The following is a 21,867-nucleotide window of genomic DNA, read 5'->3' as shown; positions in this document are numbered from 1 at the left end:
AAAGGCTTAAATTATAATGGTTTGAAAGTATGTATATGTTTGTTAATTTATGCATGCTACAGTTCACTTATTACCAAGTGCACCGGCTATTTTTAGTAAACATGCATTGACGTCATTAGCTATTTTAATACCATACCTTCCTCACCTTCTCAGCAGGTATATTATACATATATACGTACACACATATGTATAATTTAACAACCAAAGACAACGCAATTATCATTTGCTTAGATGGCAAGGGTGATAACTTTACAATTTATTCGGCTGAAAAGAGTTATCAATACAGTTTCGTTTCTGTTTTCATATTCTATCAGAGTACATTGTTGGCTTTTCATTATATTTTTATGGCCATTCAATTTTCAATTGTTATAAGCTTGACTTTAATTTCAAATTGAATATCAATTCACTGAAATGAAAACGGGCTATGGGAAGACAGTTAACTGGAGTGAGTTTTATAAATTTTATATAGTCTCTCTGATTAATTACAATCTTTAAAATGTTGTTATTAACAAATAGGTTTGATGAAATTATCAAGTTAGTGCTCTAAGACGTAATATACATTTACAATATTTGTATATATGTACATATGAACCATTATATATGATGGTGGCGGAAGTCTAATTTTCAGTTCCAAAAGCATTATTTCTGTTTAACTTAATTCATAAACTGTTATCAACTCTTTAAATTCGGTGTCCAGAATCTTGGATAAGCAGAATAAACGTATTCACTAACAGTATTTTTAAATATTGTTAAACGCAAACATGTTTTGCGAGATATTTCTCAAAATGAAGAAAATTGAACTTTTTCATTGAATTAAATTCCAGTTTGTTCATAGCTCTGTCAATTTTACTAGAAATTATGATATTTCAATCAACTGTCGCGTTCACAATATATATTACTTAGGTCTATTATCCATAGATCATCATCTATTTTTTTTACATATTTTTTATATATTTTGTTAGTAACCATAGTATGTATTATATTATTCTAATATTAATGTACAGTGTAATAGGAAAACGGGCTTAAAAACCTATTTAAAATTCTTATAAATGCTCATAATACATCTAATACATAATATTAATTAAAGACTCTCTAAAGTCGACGATCTAAATCAGATTGTGTTTAGATAATCTGTGTTTATACCTGAAGGTTATAGACATTTTGTTGTAATCATCGAGACTCTTCACAAGTGTGTTAGTATGGTCATGATTCTGTCATATAATCTTCTGGTTAGTTTTTTAGTAATGTCTGTAACTATCAGAATATTATTTATGGCATGCATTTTTTTCAAGTTAATATATATGGGTGTGTTATAAATTATTTTTAGGGATTTATTTTGTATTATTTGGAGCCTGGAAAGGTTAGTATTCGAGGCGTTATTCCATACAGGTGAAGTATAGGTTAATAATGGTATTATGAGAGCGCGATATAATTTTATTTTATTTTGAGTTGTTAAAGAACAATGGCGATTAAATATTGGGTATATTGAGGATAAACCCCGCATCGCCTTGCATTTCGCTGCCTCAATATGAGGTGCCCATCTCATTATTTTGTCGAACGTTACTCCTGAATATCTTATTACTGATTGCCACTAAAGACCATTGATTTTTTATTTTATTTATTTATATATAATTTTAGCTATTAGCTAATTTAAAAAATAAATCTTAATAACTTAACTCAAATTTTTTTTATTGAACTTATATGTACTGTTTATCACAGAGGTGTCTCCTCGCACCTCGCAAGAATGCATCCATGGTCTTAGAAGACCTGATGCACTCAGGGAGAGCATTATACATGAGCACACCCCTTTGAAAAACATCCACAGTTGTCTTATTTTATCTTACTCTACTTACAACTGATTTGTCCTTATTTCTAGTATAAAAACTATGTATATCTCTATTCCTTATTATATAATCATTAACGTACTTATAAACAAAAGACAATCTACTAAGATTTAAACTAGTTCTAATACTCATCCATTCCAATTCATCTAACATACTTCCTTTTTAATCTACCCACATTCAAAATACCTCTAATGGCTTTATTTTTAATTTTTTGTATTTTCCCTAAATCTTGGTCATTAATCGATGAAATAAGATGAAACGAAATTAATTAATCAGCTGATAACTAAAAATAATTGTATGTGATGTATGTATGTAAGCTTATTGTAAAAAACTAAATGTATGTAAGCTTATTGTAAATCATATTATCAATTAGATACAACATAACTTCTTATTGAATACTTATCTCGCAGATAAAACCCAGTGAAGAGATTTACTTTTAGCCGTGAAATGTCAGATCTGACATATTTGGCCAAAAATCAATATATATCGTGTATTACCCTAGAAGAAGCTACACGCCAAATTTGAAATTTATATATACATATGAGAGTTAAAACTATAAATATTTATATATTAGATATAACGAGAACCTATAGAGCAAATTTTATAAAATATAGAGTGAATTATAGGCGTTTACACAATTAAAATCGGATATGGCCATTTCATGGCAAAAAAGTTGAATGACACGGAAGGAACGCTTGTTAAACGTCAAGAAGGTCTACGGGCCCCGTTTTTAAACCGCATTGTATACGATATTTTATATCCAACGTAATGGCAGACGATACATTAACGTATATTGATGACCAAAATGAGCAATATGGCAAAGTATGAAAACGATCGGATAAGAGATAAGATATATAAAAAATGACCACTAACACGAAAGCCATTTGAAATGCAAAGGAGGTATGTAAAAAAGATATTTAGCCAGACTTATTATATAATCTTGAACATTTGAGTATTTCAAAACTATCATGCTAGAGCTCTAAGGACGCTATATGGGGATGTACATATGTATATGTATGTATGTATATACGTCAGGTTAATTGCTCGTGAGCATTGAGCGTTGTGATATAGTGGCTCGTTGGGGGAATTTTGTGAGAATTTATTTAGGCGAGAGCTAGAGGACGTCGACTGCAGAATTCCAAGACTCTCAGAGTCTGGATGCACGAGGATTTCATGCATATTTATGGAGTGGCATGCAGCTGATGGGGCGTGGCCGCCGCTCGCGTCATTAATTGAGGGCTTCGCCTCTCGTTCGGGACTCTCCTCGAGGCTCAATTAGCACTCGAAACGTTATTGCACACTACAAAACCGGGAACCGCGTTTCCCGGGAATTAATTAAACCGGCGGGGGGGTGTGCGGAGGCGAGGGGTCGGGCTGGGGATGATTAGGGGTGAGAGGCCGGGTGCAAAGCTCCCGTGCAGAGCTTTTTGCCCGCGACCTGCACTAATGTGCCCGGTCGTGGAAAACCGGAAATAACGACGCATAATTGGAGCGTTACTCGCTTCGATGCGACACTGGTGCCCAAAGTGTGGTGCGGTGGTCTTTTGTCCGGCCCATTCAATGTGTTTCCTTCACTTATGTTTGTGAGTGTGTGTGCTTGGTAATGTTAAATATGTATTAAGAGGGGTGGTTTTGAATTTTGGGACCGTTTCCTATGAAATTGGATAAATTGACAAACTCTGATAGAAAACCATTGAGTCTCATATCAAAGGTCTGGTCAGTAGCATTCGGGATAGAATACGAATGAAAGTTGATGTATGCTGCTGGTTCAACTAATAACACTGAGCAACAAAAAATCACGTTTTTGAGTTACCGAGCAGAGACTAATAAATCTTTATTAAGTTTGACCCACTAAATTCGAAAATAATAAAAAATTTAGAAGACCTGATGCACTCAGGTTGATTTTTGTTTTGATCAGGTTGGTCAATGATTTTTGTTGGTTAGTGATCGTTAACGAGCGGTCTCCGTGACGACCCAGAATGTTAAATTACAGAAAACGCAAATATCAGAAGGCAAAGATCGAAAATCGAAAGATCAAAAAAAAGGTGCATGGTAAACGGTACATACTCACTTAATTTGCGCGAGCAGGATACAACAGGAACAAGAGGAACAGGCTTTTCCTCCTTATTAATGTGCGCGCGCAGAATACGGGAGGAAAAGCCTGTTCCTCTTGTTCCTGTTGTACCCTGCTCGCGCAAATTAAGTGAGTATGTACCGTTTACCATGCACCCTTTTTTTTGATCTTTCGATTTAAGATCTTTCGATTTTCGATCTTTGCCTTCAGATATTTGTGTTTTCTGTAATTTAACATTCTGGCTCGTCACGTAGACCCGCTTACGAGATATGAGCGTTTTAAAGAAAACGCGCGATTTTTATAGTTTTTTGGCTTTTGTGGTCTTTAACTGAAAATCTAGTATTGATGTGCTCAAAGTGAGTATTGGAATCAATAATCAGATGTTTTTTTTTATTCATTATAATTTTTTATTGTTTTAAAATACTTTTATTTAATTTTTAGCAAATTTTAAAAGTCAAAAATATATTTTTTTTTTACGGATTTTTTCTCCGTGCTATTTTAAGTTTATTTGGCCATTTTTTTATTTCACCGCGTTCATAAAGGTTGGTTTTCTATCTCAACATTTTTTTTTATACTATAACTACATATACCGGTAATTGCATTAGAAAGACTCGTTCGGTTGATAGTTCGGTAATTTATTTTGTTGCTCATTGTAATTAATTTAACACTCAAGAACCGTTAGAGAAGCACACATTCAATCTATAGACACTCAACACTGTTCTCTACTTAGCATAAATTAATATTAAAATAACTCACCATTAAGCTTTCGAACAATTGTACCGGAAAACCCTTTGAATTATACAAACCGAACGGAGCGTCGAAGTTAGAAATAACAAATTTTAGAAATAAACAATAAAAACATCACACGCTCTATATAATTATACAATTAGACAGTAACACGTGTAAAGGGGGCCAAGTTTAGTTAGTCGAAATTGGAAAAGCCTAGCTTTTACGCGCTGTTAACTTACAAATTACGAGACGCAAGTTCGCCCGTGTATACGAAAATGGACAACAAAGCTTCACCGGCATGTTTAGTAACGCAATTTCCACTAACTACTTGCTTCACATTATAAACAAACAGACGTACATGTGAATATATATGTGTAGATGGGAAAAAATCGTGAATAGTTGGGGGGGGGGGGGTGTTAACGCGGAAGGGTGTCTTGGTAGTCGAAGGTCGCAAGCGCCGCTCTGGTTTGGGGAATTAAAATGTCACGACAACAAAGGCTTCCCGAAACGTCAAATTTTATTGTGTTCCTTCGACGAGTCTGAATTTAATATGAAACTTAACTGAAATTAAATTAAGGCGGTCTTCGTTTAAAGTGTAACGAGAGCGACAAACCATCCCCTTTCCATTCCCGTGCTCCCTGTCAACCGAGTTAGCTCTCGCCAACCCTTAATTATTTTGCGTCAGTTCTAACTTTTGTCATTTGCGTGCTCACCTCACAAGATAAGCCACTTAAACTACACGCTTTCGCCAATGTATTATGTGTACGTATAATGTGCTATTCGTAAAAGTGTCCACTTGTACGTGAAAGATTATATGTGCGTGGTTGGGTTTGAGATGGAATGGTTTAATATCAGATTTCAATATTGCAACTATTTTTAGTGAAATTAAATGAAAATATTGTCAATTAAATATAACAGTTGATTTTTAAAATTTATTTCATATTTTTATTTGGCGAAATTGAATAAGAGTCGAAAACTTTCGTATTGTATAATGTAAGCGTTGACTTCCAATTAATCAACGTTATTGATATAAGACATAAAATGAGCTTTTTAGTTGATTTGTTGTAATATTGAGCTTTCCAGAATACAGTTTTATAATAATTAAATCTTAAATCTGTATAAAATTTAACTTTGTAATAACATATTTAAAATTATACAACATATTGTGTGTAATATTATTGTTTAAAATGTGTATTTTATATTAAAAATATGTTCGAAGACTACTAATGCAATACAAATAGCACGATAAAGCACTTATTTTTTACTGTAAATCTTTTGATATTATTTTATATTTACATCTTTTGATAAAGATGTAAATATAAAATAAATATTTAATGCTTCGTACCCTCTTTCTGAAAATTCCAATTATAAGTAAAATATTGCATAACGAAAGCAAACCTTTTAAGACAGATATTATAATAAAAATCAAACTACAGATGTACATATATGCTTTTAAAAAGCAAATCAAACAAAGCTTTTAGTAATGTACATATATTGAAATTTCGTTGAGTTTTAATTAAAATTTTATTTACATATTTACATTCATATTAGCTTCAGTGACATTACACAATACTCTAACACGTCACTGTGACTAGACATATAAACATAATACAAATGCTATATGTAAGGAAATTAGCAAGACTATTTTGTAGATAATATTTTTTTTTAATCATATTAAAATAGTGGTGACATAGTGGGTAGGTTGCTTTTTGCCAATTAGATGGATGAACCGCTTCAACGATCAAATCAATTGGCTAACTCTGACAGGAAACGATCGACTTGGAGCCAGAAATATCCAAGTCTGACCAGCAGCATTAAAGATTATACTCAGAATAATTTTTTTTAATCGCGGTCATCTCACGGGATTTAACCCAGCGACCTCTCGGTGCTTAGCTATGTTCATTTTACGTTCACAATACATCTATTTTAATAGATTTAACAGATATAGTGATTACACTATTCGACAAATGACGACTTTTTTTGGTTCAGAGACGAGATATGACTTTTATTATAGATCTATGACCAGTAAACACGAACCTGGTAATAAAAAATGTTGATTGGCTTGAGATTTGGAGATATATGTGTTTTTTAAATCGCGCGATTTTTCTATATCTTTGTGTTGTTCGATCGATGTCTCAAAATTTATCAATTTCCTGTTCAAAATGAATATTAGAATCTATAGTCGGATATTTTATCTTTTATTTGTAGTACTTATTAGCTTTAAAACCTCTCTAAGTAGTCGTCCAGTTCAAATCAAAAGTCAAAAGTACGTATTTTCACTTGGGATTTTTTCCCACTAATAATACTATTTTATTTTGAGTTTTTTCTATTGAAACATGTTTATTGGGATAGTGTTCTGGCCACACTATTAATTTTTTTTGTTTAAAAGGGTTAATTAGAAGTGTGCTGAATTTTAAATCGTTAAAATTGCAAGCTAAAGGCTCGTACTAGTATTTACACGAATCTGAATTGAATTAATAGGGATAATATAATAAATTGTCTTTATATGAGAATTAAATAAAATTCCACTTAGAAAAATCATATTTTGACTATTTTTGTGGATTAACAACAAAAATTCTATTGATTTGGCTTACCTCGATAAAATAATCGAATACATATTATATTAATGTGTCAAAAGTACGTATTTTCACTTGGGATTTTTTCCCACTAATAATACTATTTTATTTTGAGTTTTTTCTATTGAAACATGTTTATTAGGATAGTGTTCTGGCCACACTATTTATTTTTTTTGTTTAAAAGGGTTATTTAGAAGTGTGCTGAATTTTAAATCGGTAAAATTGCGAGCTAAAGGCTCGTACTCGTATTTACACGAATCTGAATTGAATTAATAGGGATAATATATTAAATTGTCTTTATATGAGAATTAAATAAAATTCCACTTAGAAAAATCATATTTTGACTATTTTTGTGGATTAACAACAAAAATTCTATTGATTTGGCTTACCTCAATAAAATAATCGAATACATATTATATTAATGTGTTGAAATAATAACATATTTTGTAATAAAATATTAAATTGTTTATTGGTAAAGCATATGCGAAAGTTATACATGTGCATCTACATAAAAGCATTTTTATTATATAAGTTCACTTTGTTTTAAAATAATGCTTTCCTTAGTTAGAAAGTTCCTACCTTATTTTCCTACAGTTTGTATTTAATATTGAATTAAAGAACTAGATCGACGGAAATGGAGAAAAAGAAAAGTGCAAAGAGCATTGCAGCGATCAAGATTAAGAGCGCTTTTTAGCAAACGGTGGGAAATTGCACAGAGGAGTAAAAGCCGATAGTTTCCAACTAACGATAGACCGATTGCGTTTAATTGGAAATGCACTTGAGCATTGAGTTACTACTACCTTTGCTTCTTATTATATACATAAATACATGCAGTGAGAGATGCTCAAACCCCGGCACAAAACTAAGCGAAGTGGGACCAAGTAACAATGTAGAAACAAAAATAAGCTCAAAGCAACTCAAATAACGAGACTGCCGTCTTTTCTCACATGAAAAATCTGGCGGGAGGGAAAACTTTCCCTTTTAACGTAATTAAGTGGCCAAGAAGAGCACCGTGCTGGGGATCCCTTTGCCTTTCAATTTTAACGAGAGCGGAAACTTTCAGACTTCTCATAATCATTGCCGAATGTTAGACGACACGTGTGCGGTCTCATGAAAATTTAAACGCTTTGTCACATGTAGATACTGTAGATTCAACGTGAAAAGTTTCATGATGTTTAGATCTGTAAAAATCTGAAAAGCTTCATATAAAAATTCATTTTTAAATCAGCGATGCTATCAAGTTTAGATCATATGAGAAACGAAACGCTTTAGTACGGCGAACCATACATACATAGTAGCGACACCTATCGGTGCTTTGAGTAAACAATGACGCTTGGCCTCTGACATTTCAATGAGGTTGATGTGTCGCTCATTTGTGTATTATAAAAACTATAATTATATAACATATTAGTTACGAAAATATATATACATATATATGAAAGATAATGCAAATTTTATAAGATATAGTGTAAACATGATATAGTTATAGGGGTTTAAACAATTTTTTTATTTATTTTTTATTAATTTAATCATGCACAGTCACCTAACAGATTGCTCCAAAGCGGCGAGTGTGCTAAACAGATTTAGACTCAAAAAATTATATATAATATATATGTATATGTAGGTATATGAAATAACTAATTATTACATACATACATCGAAACAATATCTAACATCTGCATTTTTTTTATATTCAATAAACATCCACAGAGACATCTATGGAAAGAAATCAGGCGAAACCTGAGATATAACAATAACTTCAAGGTTTGCAATGAAAAATTGGAGAGGAAAAGCCAATTTTACAGGAATCGTTTCAATGAAAATCAGAAAAATTGGCAAATTCTGATAAGAAACGATCGACCTTGACAAATCAAGGTCTGGCCAATAGCGAGACTTAGCGGGAATCGAACTCGTAACATCAAGTACGAGATAATTCAACATTCACCACTAGACCACGCTACTGGTTACATATATAATTTCGTATACATATAATTTTTTATAAGAGACTTACTATATGTTTCTTTGTTCGTGACAGTCAGTTTAATAAAAAAAACAAATGATTATTCAAATAAATTTATATAAAATAATACTATTCAAATAAATTGATGAAAAGTCAAATAAACAAGGCTACTGGCTAGTGAAAGTGGATGAGCTGTCACCTTTTCAAAAATTTTTGGTTTATTAAACGCGTTTATTACGATTATATTTCACCATCGACTTAACGGATCCTATTGAAATCTCTATCGGCGGCCAAACCTCGCAAAATGGCAATGTTTCAAAGCGATCAGAAGTGTCAGAAGTTTGTCAGACTAATTTACGAAGTGAAACTACTAAGAACCTTGTAATAAAAATCGTAACTTTGGAGAAACAACGAGTGTTTATATGGATACATTTTCAATAGGAGCGAAAAACAGAACGCACACTCGAAATAAATCATTGACGCACCAGGCTCGGCGGTAACAATTGTATAGCATAGCTTCTTGAAAACCCCCCTCATTTTTTGTGACTTTTGTTTTTTTAACTGCAAATATATTGATGTATATATTTTTAGTTGTGACAGTGCTTCACAGCACCAGCCCTCTTTAAGACGAACCTCCCTTGGCTCCTACCCTGGAAAAGTTTCAAAGCGATTAGAAAAACGATGGACGGTTGTCATAGCGATTTATAAAGTGAAACTAATAATAACCTTGCAATAAAAAATGTCAAGTACAATCTTAATTTTTCTGAATTAGATATAATACTATGATCTATTTGGTATTTCCCTACATCAATTCAGGTCTAACATCAAGAGAATCTTGACCGATTGATTCATTTCTTCTCCTATTCTATTTTTCCAATATTTCCAATATTTTTATACTTTAGTTTAGTTATGTAATGTGCTATTTAATCATATTATAGCTTTCATTCTTTTCCTTTTCATTTGTTTATTTTGTATTTACCTTTTTCATTTGTTTTATATTTGTAAATTTCAATTTCTTCTTATATTCTATTTTATAACCTTTTCCAAATATTTTAATACTATAGTTAATTTTGCAATGTTCTACATATTTTGTCATGCCTTTATTCTTTACTTTTTAATTTGTTTTCCTCATATTTATCTTTTTCATTTTTGTAAAAATCTATTATTGGACTCGGATGTTACATATATTATTTATTTACTATTCGTTTTTTTATACATACTATGTACATCCTGTCTGTTGATTTTTCAATTAATAAAAAAAAAAAAAAATAATAATACAACTAAAAATTATTATCATGCGTGAGTTTCAGAAAATTCGGTTTTTTCGTCGCATTCGGGTTTTTTTATGAAAAATTCAAGTTTTGAAAGTGTGGTCAGCTGATTTTAAATCCTCGTTCGTTGTCCGCGAGTCACCCCTGCACCCCGAAACGAATTTTTAATGACACTTTAAATGTTTTACCAGCAAAACGTGCCGACCTGCAAAGTTTAGCCGCGTTGTTGTTGTGGCGGATTTTTTTTTTTTTTGAAAATTTTCTTTTTTTTATGGATGTTTAAGCCGAGCGACGTTAACCCTCTTAGCGGCCGCGCAATTTTATCGAGCACGTTTAATTATGTAGCAAAAGGCGAAATAATGCAAAAAACGTACGATGAAAGCTTGCCGGCGCGTTTAATATTGCACGTCTGGAGATAACGAAAAAATGTGGCATGAAAATGATAGATGGTTTTTTGAGTTTGAATCTTGCAGAATAATTTTTCGGTAATGAAATTAAAAACGGAATATAATTCAGTTAACTTTTTATACAAACATTAAAAACTGGTGTATTTAAAACAATAATTGGTTGACATAAAATTAATAGTCGAAACAAATGAAATTTTTTTTTAATCTATACTAATATTATCTCATCTAATATGTATATAATTTCGAAAGACAATTTGTAAGTTTGTATGTAAGTATTTTTGGTTGGGAACATCGAAAACAAGTCAAAGTTTCTATGACGACGATTCGATTGGTTGAATGTAATTTTTTTTCTATTCAAATAAGTTTTGTAAAAGAAACAAATGAATATTTACTATTAGATTCGCCAATTTTACGCTGTTTATATTACAAATACTGAGCGAAGCCGGGTGAAACAACTAGTATAATATAATAATGAAATGTATACATTTTTAAAAATATAAGGTTTGTGTTTGATCGGTTAGTAACATTGATTTTAGTCAGTAATGATCATTAAATATAAAAAAATGATACAAAATTATAAGAAATGATCAATTATTTTGATAAATGATAACTAAATATGTACATACAAAAAATGGTTATTAAATATATAGTTATTATAGTAATAATAGTTAAATAAATTATTAGGTATTACATATAATAAATGATCAGAAACTGTAATAAATGAAAGGTTGTTGTAAAAAATGTCAGTAATTATAATAAAGGGTCAATAATTATGAGAAATGGTCAGTAATTATGATAAAAGATTCATTTATTATAATTAATGGTCAGTAATTATGATAAAAAATTCAGTTACTATAATTCTTGGTCAGTAATTATGATAAAAGATTCAGGTATTATAATTAATGGTCAGTAATTATGATAAATGACCATTTCAGTAATTATAATAAATGGTTTTGTAAAATATTTATTTTAAAGCTCAGACCATTGTGGCATTACAGGAATTCCTAATGCGCCACAATGGTCATAAAATGTAACACAAAAAAAACCAAATAACAATTAATACATAACGAAAATAATAATCAATTAAATTGATGACATAATTTTATATGAAAGGTTTATTGTGCTTTTTTTTTAAATCATTTTTGGAATTGATAAAAATAAAATATATCAAAACCAAATGGTTATTTAACTTCAACTTGATATATGGTCTTTGACCGTTTTGTTTACTAGCTATTATCTAAAAAAATTGATCAAAATTAAGTTGCCAAAAAAATAATCCCTTTTTGTTCATTTTAAATATATGTACATACATATATTTATTAATTAAAAAGGAAATATTAATATTTATATTTGATAAAACGTCTTGGCATGGAGTTTTGTTCAACGTTTAATTAATTTTTGACTTCTTCGTTTCCATGCCATATTTGCAAATCGGTACAAACAAATACACACAGCGTAATTAATTTCCTACCAAATATAGCTAATTAATATTATTATTTAATATGTCATTCAATATTATGTATATATAAATAAATATTAAAGTATGCTTGCGAGCTAATTATTTTATATGAAAATTTATACGACCGAATGTTAAATCCGATAATGTTGGAAAATTATTTTGCACACCAGAGTGTAGAGTCGAGCGAAATGCATATGCAAAACTGGCACAATGGGAATGGTTTAAAAGCGTTGATTCACATTCATGTAGAATGCAATAGGGCGAGAGATGCATCTCTAATTGTGGTGCATTTGAATTGCGCTCGCCCTTATTGTAGTACGCGTTCGATGGCAAAAGAGTTTTCCGCGAATTTCCCGACACTCGCTGATTCGACAAAACCTTGCTTTGTTGCAAAATTAACAAGGGAACAGATTAACACTATAACCCAAGGCATGTTTGCTTCGGCTCGGGAAAAGGTTAAGAGGAACGACACCCAATAATAACGATCTAAGCCCCCCTTGTATAGCGGTCGGAAAATCCGGGAAAATCGTGTATACGATTATTATTTTTTTATCGATTTTCCTTAAGCGCTTCATAGATAGGTTTGAATAAAATATCAGAATATTGAATTTCGAAGCGGTGTATTTATTGTTTTTATTATAAAAGCGCAGATATTCGCATAGCGATACGAGTCTTTGCATATTTTTGTATAATGAAGGCAATTCGTAAAAAATGTGTATTCTATTCCTTTTCGTCAAACGAGATTCTTCAATATGTAATCCATCTTTTCATAATGCAATTATACGTATTAGAATTTATATCGTACACTTATAAATGATAAATACATACATACATGTTATGAGATCAATTGCATTTAATGAGGTTGGTTGTAGCAATGATGATATTTATATTATTCATAATATATGTATTTCCATTTATAATAAATGATCCTTTTGGCTTTTACAAAAGGGAAAATATAGTATTTGATATAGACATTGGAATATCAACATAAACATATAATATATCGTGTTAAATTATATTATATGTAAATATGATCCTTTCCTTTACATGATCTTTACTGTACAATTGTACTCTTTTGTAGGGCAATTAGTGTCGTTACTGTTGATAATTCAACGGGTAGTTTTGTAAACGAATTACATATACTCTTATAAACGTATAAATTTATAATAATACAGTTTTGATAGATGCGATAAAATCAGTTCAAAATATACATGTATGAGCCGTTATATTTGAATGTGGCGAAATTCCAATTTCTGTTTGACTTAATTCACAAATTGTTATCACTTATTATAATTCGATATTTCCACAATATCTATTATAGAATTACAGGACACCAGTGTTTTTAAATATTGTTAAACGTAAAACATTATATTCATTGTTTCCCAAAATATTTCTCGAAATGAAGGAAATTGGAATTTTGCCACTTTCAAATATAACGACTCATAAACAAAGTATTTTTTAATTCGTTATGAAACTTGTAAATGATATTTTTTAATTAATGATATAGTTATATGTATGTTATTTCCTTTGAGAAAATCTAGTTTTAGTTGAAACAACTAGAATGATTTAATTCTTGAAGTAACGAAACGTCGTCCTTTGAGAGGGTTAGTCTATTTTTTTTAGTTGTGTCCTATTTAAACAATGTCTTCCTTTGTCTTCTTTAGTTCTCCTTCGTCTTTTTCTCTCCTTTCAAAGAAATAAAATTATTTTACAATTTTATTTAGTCCGCGACAAAGACAGAGTGAATTTTACGAATGAACAATTCAATATTGTATTACGTATGTATAATAGAATCTTAAAAGTAAAAAATTATATGCGTTGTCGAGTTAATATAAATCCTTCTGTATTTTTTCTTTTGTGAATGTGTGAAATATTTCGTATTATTTTAACACGAAGTATTCTATTGGAAAATGCTTGAACATTTTCCCTACTGTGTGTGTATTTGATATTTGTGCAGAGCCAACTGAAACGCGATTTCCTTTTGAAAATGTGCGAGTTTCCAGCTTCGTTCCATCCTTGCTTTTCCAAGGCATTTCACCGAAGTCTTTTGATGTTGTATATTAAAAGCTGTGCGCGTCGAACGTCGACTAGTATTAAACTTTTGTGAATTTTCCCACTAGGAGGCTGTTGAAATAAAGCCCTTTGTGAAGATTTATCGCGCTACACTTATCCTTTCAAAAAAACTGACTGCAATCCGTGTGCAATACGCCGAAAAAAATATCAACCGTAAAAGATTTTTCCTGCTATTTTTCCTTGTGGGATATTTAAACGTCGAGTATTATGTACATCTATCTGTATGACTGAAATGTGGATCAAGTTTATTTTAGCAGATTGCTTAATGGAGCGAAACCGCTTCTGGGAAGTTTTCTCTTTCTTATTTTTTACACGAAAGTCATAGTTGAAATATAAATTTCCAGTCAGTGGGAAAACTCTTTGAAGAATGTAACGATAACGATGGTTTTCCGTTCACTAAATAAAAGAAGAATTTGTATAATGCCTATCTAGTCGATTTATATTCTTATATACACTATACGATTATCACCACGAATTGTCGTTATGCAAATGTATTGTTTTTTAACGTAAAGTTATTGAAGATTTCGTAAAAACGGTTCTTATTATTAAAGTATTTTATTTATAAATAATACAATGTATGTTTGATATACAATTGTATAAGTGCAATACCAGAGATATTCAATTGAATAGTTAAGTGTATTTGATTCTTAAATGCCTTTTATTGTTAATAAAGTATGTTCACAATACATCTACATATATTGGCACTTGCCTTACCTATTTTTACATACCTCTTATACAGTTCACATGGTGTTCGTGTTAGTGGTAATTTTTTATATCTCTTATCTCCTATCCGATCGTTTTAATACTTTGCCATATTGCTCATTTTGGTCATCAATATACGTTCATGTATCGTCTGCCATTACGTTGGAGATAAAATATAATATACAATGCGTATCAAATATCCACAATTTTGGGTACGGTGACGTCTATGACGGTGACGGCAAGCTACTATAATCTATCTTCAACCATATCAGATTTTAATTGTTTAAACGTCTATAATTCACTCTATATTTTATAAAATTTGCTCTATAGATTCTCGTTATCTCTAATATATAAATATTTATAGTTTTAACTCTCATATGTATATATAAATTTCAAATTTGGCGTCTAGCTTCATGTAATGTAATACACGATATATATTGATTTTTGGCCAAATATGTCAGATCTGACATTTCACTGCTAAAATTATATCTATTTACTGAGTTTTATCTGCGAGATAAGTATTCAATAAGAAGTTATGTTGTATCTAATTGTTAATATGATTTACAATAAGCTTACATACGTACATCGCATACAATTATTATCCATTTTTTGCACTAATTTTATATTATTCGACTTTTAATACACAATAAAATGATTGGTATAGCTCATTACAATAATTAACATCGCAGATATTGTATTATTTGAACTTAAAAACTCATATTAATAGAAAATTTTATATTTTCTTTTATATTTGTATTTTTTCTTTATTTCACTCTATTTCTCTCTTATTGTATTTTTATTCTGTATGTGTGCCATTATCTAATATATAATTTCGAAAGAGACTTCGTACGGAACTATTGTTGGTTCGTAGAAAAACAAATGAATATTCAAATAAATTTAAATTCAAATAAACAAATATAATAATAATTCAAATAAACAGTATAATAATTCAAATAAAATGTATTCAAATAAATTTAATAAAATGTTTGCTATAAGATGTTTAAGCGGTTTATATTACAAATACCGAGCGAAGCGGGTAAAAACAGTAGTACCTATAAAAAATTAAATTATTAATTGGACATTTTTTTAAATACACGAATCATTTTGAAATTCGTCAATCTGATTTTTAAGTTGTATACAAGCCAAATTTCTCTGAATTTCTCATGCGAGTGACAGGTAGTGGAAACAAATGTTATACATATGCATTAAATAGTATACCTAATATGTTGGTTCAAAATCGAAAACTGTAGACTAGCGTAGTGACATATCAAACAAATAAACATTCATATTTAAAATCAATTTGAAATAAATACATTCATTTAATTGACAAGGTTTTTGTATCGTATTTGTATAGGCGTCCAAAAAGTAACTTTGGTCTCATGACGATTTAATGTGAACACGGGATAAATCAAAGTTTTTCTTTCGTCCCGAAATGAGGTCTCTCGAACGCCCCCCTCCTCGTCTTTGTCCCCCATTTTCCCTGTTCCTGGAAATGTGACCAATGAAAATTTATGAGGAGGATCTTCGGTTTGGGCGACGAGGACGAAGAAGGGACGCGATTGATTTTCGCTTTCCGAAGTTCGGCACTCGTAGCCGGGGCGCCGAAAACAATTTTTGGTTTTTATTGGACTTTTGAGGTGGCCGTATAAAAGTTTATTTATTAAGGCCGATGTTTTATCCATTGAGCGAAAATTTCGTTTTTCTCGTGCCGCTGAACATTTGAATACATTTCGCCGGAGAGAGGAGACGCTTTGGCAATTCGACGCCGTGGCGTTAACTCCGTTTTATTATTTGGGGACGAATAAAGAAATATTTATACTATTCAATTTAATTTATTCAAATTGAAAAGAATAAATTTCGCAGTCACTTCTCAACCACTTCAATTACATTACGTACTTAATTTCACTTTCATTTTTAAATAATATCTTTAGATTGTGCATGCACATGAAAATGAGTAACATGACCATCATATTTCGTATCACATTAAAAATCATATTTCGACTATTCTTGTGGATTAATAAAAAACAATCATTTATTTTATCGAGGTAAGCCAGTTATCAATAGAATTTTTGTTATTAATCCACAAGAATAGTCGAAATATGATTTTTATAAGTGGAATTTTATTTAATTCTCATATAAAGACAATTTAATATATTATCTCTAATAATTCAATTCAGATTCGTGTAAATACGAGTAAATACCAATACGAGCTTTTAGCTCGAAATTTTACCGATTTAAAATTCAGCACACTTCCAATTAACCCTTTTAAACGAAAACAAAAATAGTGTTGTCAGAACACTATCCCAATAAACATGTTTCAATAGAAAATACTCAATATAAAATAGTATTAACAGTGGGAAAAAAATCCCAAATAAAAATACGTACTTTTGACTTTTGATTTGAACTGGACGACTACTTAGAGAGATTTGAAAGCTGAAAATTACTACAAATGAAAGATAAACTACCCGAATATAGTTTCCAATATTCATTTTGAACAGGAAATTGACAGATTTTGAGACATCGACCGGACAACACCAAGATATTGAAAAATCGCGTGATTTAAAAAACACATACATATATGTATATCTTCAAATCTCGAGCCAATTAACATTTTTTTATTACCAGATTCATATTCACTGGGCATAGATCTATAAGAAAAATCATATCTCCTCTCTGAATCAAAAAAAAAGTCGTCATTTGTCGAACAGTGTAACAGATATACAAAGCTTAAGCTAACTGACCGTTGCCCTCTATTTATACATAAAATATAATACTTTAAAGTGAGGAGTGGCCATAAAAATATGAATATTGTACAATCGGTTATTGAAAAATTTAATTAAACGACACCAGCAGAATATACTATAGTTGGCTTATAATGCTTTGAACAGAGTGTTCACGAGTTCATATCCCAAATGATGAATGAATGTAAATTAAATAAATAGTAAAACTTCAAAATGATGAATGAATGTGTTTGTGTCTTCGAAGATGTGTGCATGTGTGCACGGTCCCGTGCAGCGCATCTGATGCTGACGTCACCCGTTCCAACTCAGGTGCTCAATATCAGGAGCACATCTCTGACGCTCCACACCCCCCACTTCCCCGCTACCCCGCGTTTCTTCGACAAAATTCGTCGTCATGCCTCATCCCTATGCATAACGTATACTCCTGAGATTTTACTTTTTGGAAATCTCCATACTCGTCCACGCATTCGGACATATAAACATACATATGTATATACATATATTTTATCTAGGTACAACATATGCATACCCCTGGCATTCTAAAATTTGTTTTTTTTTTATTAAATCTCCATACTTGTCCACGCGTCCACCACATACCCACACACATATACATACATACATATGTGTACATCGCGTCCGTTTATATATATTTTATTTTATTTATTTATACATACATACATATATACAAATATACCAGGAAGGCTCAACAGGTAAACCCCAAATGCGCCTTCCTGGTCCATATAATTATTACATAGATACATGTAAATCTAAACAATATCTGACATCTACATATGGTCAGATATTACAAACATCGTATGAATACGATAAATAACGATGTATAACTTTCATGTAACAATACGAATTTTTATATTCGATAAACAACCACAGAGACATCTATGGTGAGCAATATGGTGAAACCAAAGATATAACAATAACTAAAGATTTGCAACAGAAAATTGGGAAGGAAAGGAAGGAAACGCCAATTTTTACAGGAATGTTTCAATAGAACAAGTTTCAATGAAAATCAGAAAAATTGGCAAATTCTGATAAGAAACGATTGACCTCGACAAACCAAGGTCTGGCCAACAACGAGACTTAGCGGGAATCGAACCCGTAACATCAAGTACGAAATAAATCAACATTCACCACTAGACCACGCTGCTGGTTATATGTTATATACATACATTATAATTGTGATTTGATAGTTTTTTAAATAATTGAAAAGGTATTTTTTAGCTTGGATATAAAAAAATATGTGTCTTTTGATTTAAAAAATAAAACTTCTTCAATGTTAAATTTGCCTTATGATTTATAATATAAATTTTATACGATCTGAAAACAAAATATTCATCAAATTATGTTTGGATTGTGTATACAGCATAATAATGGAAATATAAACCAGAAATTTACATGCGAATATAAAACCATATGTACATACGCTCTGTTTATATAAAATTAAATATTAATATCACATACGACATTGAAAGCGTATAAAATATTCTCATCGCTACAATTCGATAGTAACAGACATTCGAATTTACCAAGTGATGTGTCTAATGCGGGATAATTTCAAGGATTGTATCATATCACATTAATGAAATATATTATTCATACAATTCCGATTCGTTTGCGTTGTTGACTCAGCATCCATTCGCTATGCGATAAATTAAAATAAATTTCACATATAATAATAATACGACTCCATCCATCAGCATGTATAGACATTATAAATATGTACGTACGGTTTTTGCAACAAGTACGAAAGATATTGGGGTGTCAGTCAACGGCATATTTCAGTCGAAAATTCAATGGAGACCAATGGGATTTTTTGCCAAGTATTTGGGACGGAAAGATACAACCAAAAATAACATATCGTCAGATGGTGTTGTCTCCATCCATCTTGGCTGACGTTCGATCCACTATCGGCGATCTAATAAGTGGATTCTGAAAGTCTTTTCTCTCACACACACGCACAACCCACATAGCATCCCCCAAGTTTGCTACCCGGTGGCAAATATATGGAAAAGATTCCTGTCGACGGGAAAGTGAATCCATTAAAGATTATCGACCACCAGCCACCTTCCTTCATACATATAAATTGGGTGCACCGCAATAATGCCACCTTTTCTTTAATATAATGTTTGGACTATGCCGTGGCTCCGAAGAGCGATATTATACAGTATGGAAATGTGCTTATACCTCTACGAATAAATTCATATGGATAAGAGGAAGTGGCCAAGGTGATATTTCAGTCGTGAAAGCTTTTTATTTTGATGGTTCGAATCCTTGTAGAATTTTATAAATTTATACACATTTTATAGAAGACTTCAAAATTATCTAATGAATTTATTGTACCTTATACAATATGAATTATATTTCGAGACATAATAATATACTTACATAATTACACATACGATACATAAAAAATAACATATACGAGACATAAAAAAAAATCTCCAAAATACACAGACACACACACACACACATTTTTTTCTAGATCATGAAAACGTGATCAGTAATCGATTCTGAGTTCGAATCAGTCAAAATCTCGAGTTCGAATTTTCGCATGATCACAAAACTTCATCTATTGTTACTACGTACATAGATAAAGTAAATATAATACTTCGTAAATTTATAACTATCTATAAATGAAACGTGTTTAAACTTTCATTTATAGATAGTTATAAATTTACGAAAATCTCCTACTGTAATTAAGAATAACGCAATCTTTTTTTGATTTTTAAATGTTTTTATTATTATTAAATTATGTTCACAATACATCTTATATCTACATATTTTAATAGCTACTGATCTACTGATCATTTTCTATTTTACAATTTTAATTTAATTTTGTTAGTAATTATAGTATTATATTATTCTAATATGAATGTACAGCATAATAGGAAAAGGAGCTCAAAAACCTATTTACAATTCTTATAAATACTCATAACATGTACGTCTAAAACATATTATTAACTAAAGACTCTCTATAGTTGAATAACCCTATCTAAATATGTACTGGGATATATAATTGATACAATCAAATAGAAAGACGCGAATAAAGCCATTGTATTTAAATATATGTCAAACAAACTTACAATTTCGTGTGTATATAAAAATATTGCTAAAAATGTATCAATTAATCGTATCTATGTATATGATCATTGTCTTGTGTGTTCAATTTTTAAACATAATTGTAATTAACAATAGTTTCTTATCAGTTTTCAAACAAAACCATTGATAAATTGGTCATTTATGAGAGTTTATCGAAATTTTCCCATAATTTTGATGTAAACCATCAGGTATAATTATTATAACTGTCACTTCATAAGTATTAGTCTTGTATTTGGATATGATATTGTATTCATAGCGATTATACCTCTGGTGTAATTCTACACCAAATTGTACTTGTAACTGTATTTTACATAAAAACTTTGTACATTTTTCGAATATTTAATGAATGTCTTAAAAGCATTTATTTTTGTATTAAACTCAATTGTGCGAGTACACAGTATTACTATGCCAAAGATTATCTCGTATTTAAAGTGATATTTATAGGTATAGGTATTTTTACGAATAGATGAAGTTAAATGTCAAAAAAATTGATCTTATTAATACGTATTCAAGTTGAACATTAAAGAAATCGCTCAAACTTTATCGAATCTCTTTCGCTCCACGCTTCAGTTTTGGCCTGTAAAATTAACTATTTATGTGCGTATCAACAATGGAGTGCGAAATTGGGTAACTTTGCATATTATCCGTGGGATTTTTGCCGCATGTTTAAATTCGATTCATTTCACTCGAAATGGGAAGGAGACGAAAAGAAAAAAAAAGTCTCGCGTGCGAAATTGAGTGTTTCGTTTTTGAGCTTTGGACAAAGTTTTGCGCAAAAATTACCCCCCACCGAACCTCCAATCATGAATATATTTTCTATGAATGTGTAATTCCAAAGTGAGAGTTTCAATTTGAATATCGCAACGTCGATGTGATCATTTAAATTTGGCGCCTCTTCTCTCGCCGAGAGCTCTATC

General features: G+C 30.8%; 1 protein-coding gene across 1 annotated transcript in view; it reads left to right on the top strand.

Moving 5' to 3' along the window:
- Positions 1-21,867, top strand: part of GABA-B-R1 (gamma-aminobutyric acid type B receptor subunit 1) — a 298,837-nt gene that overhangs the window by 53,110 nt on the left and 223,860 nt on the right. The window lies entirely within an intron of this gene.

This window comes from Arctopsyche grandis, chromosome 10, assembly GCF_051622035.1.
Source record: "Arctopsyche grandis isolate Sample6627 chromosome 10, ASM5162203v2, whole genome shotgun sequence".
NCBI classification, from domain to species: Eukaryota; Metazoa; Arthropoda; class Insecta; order Trichoptera; family Hydropsychidae; genus Arctopsyche; species Arctopsyche grandis.
Note: the sequence above shows the minus strand (reverse complement) of the source record. Positions and strands in the feature narration are given on the sequence as shown.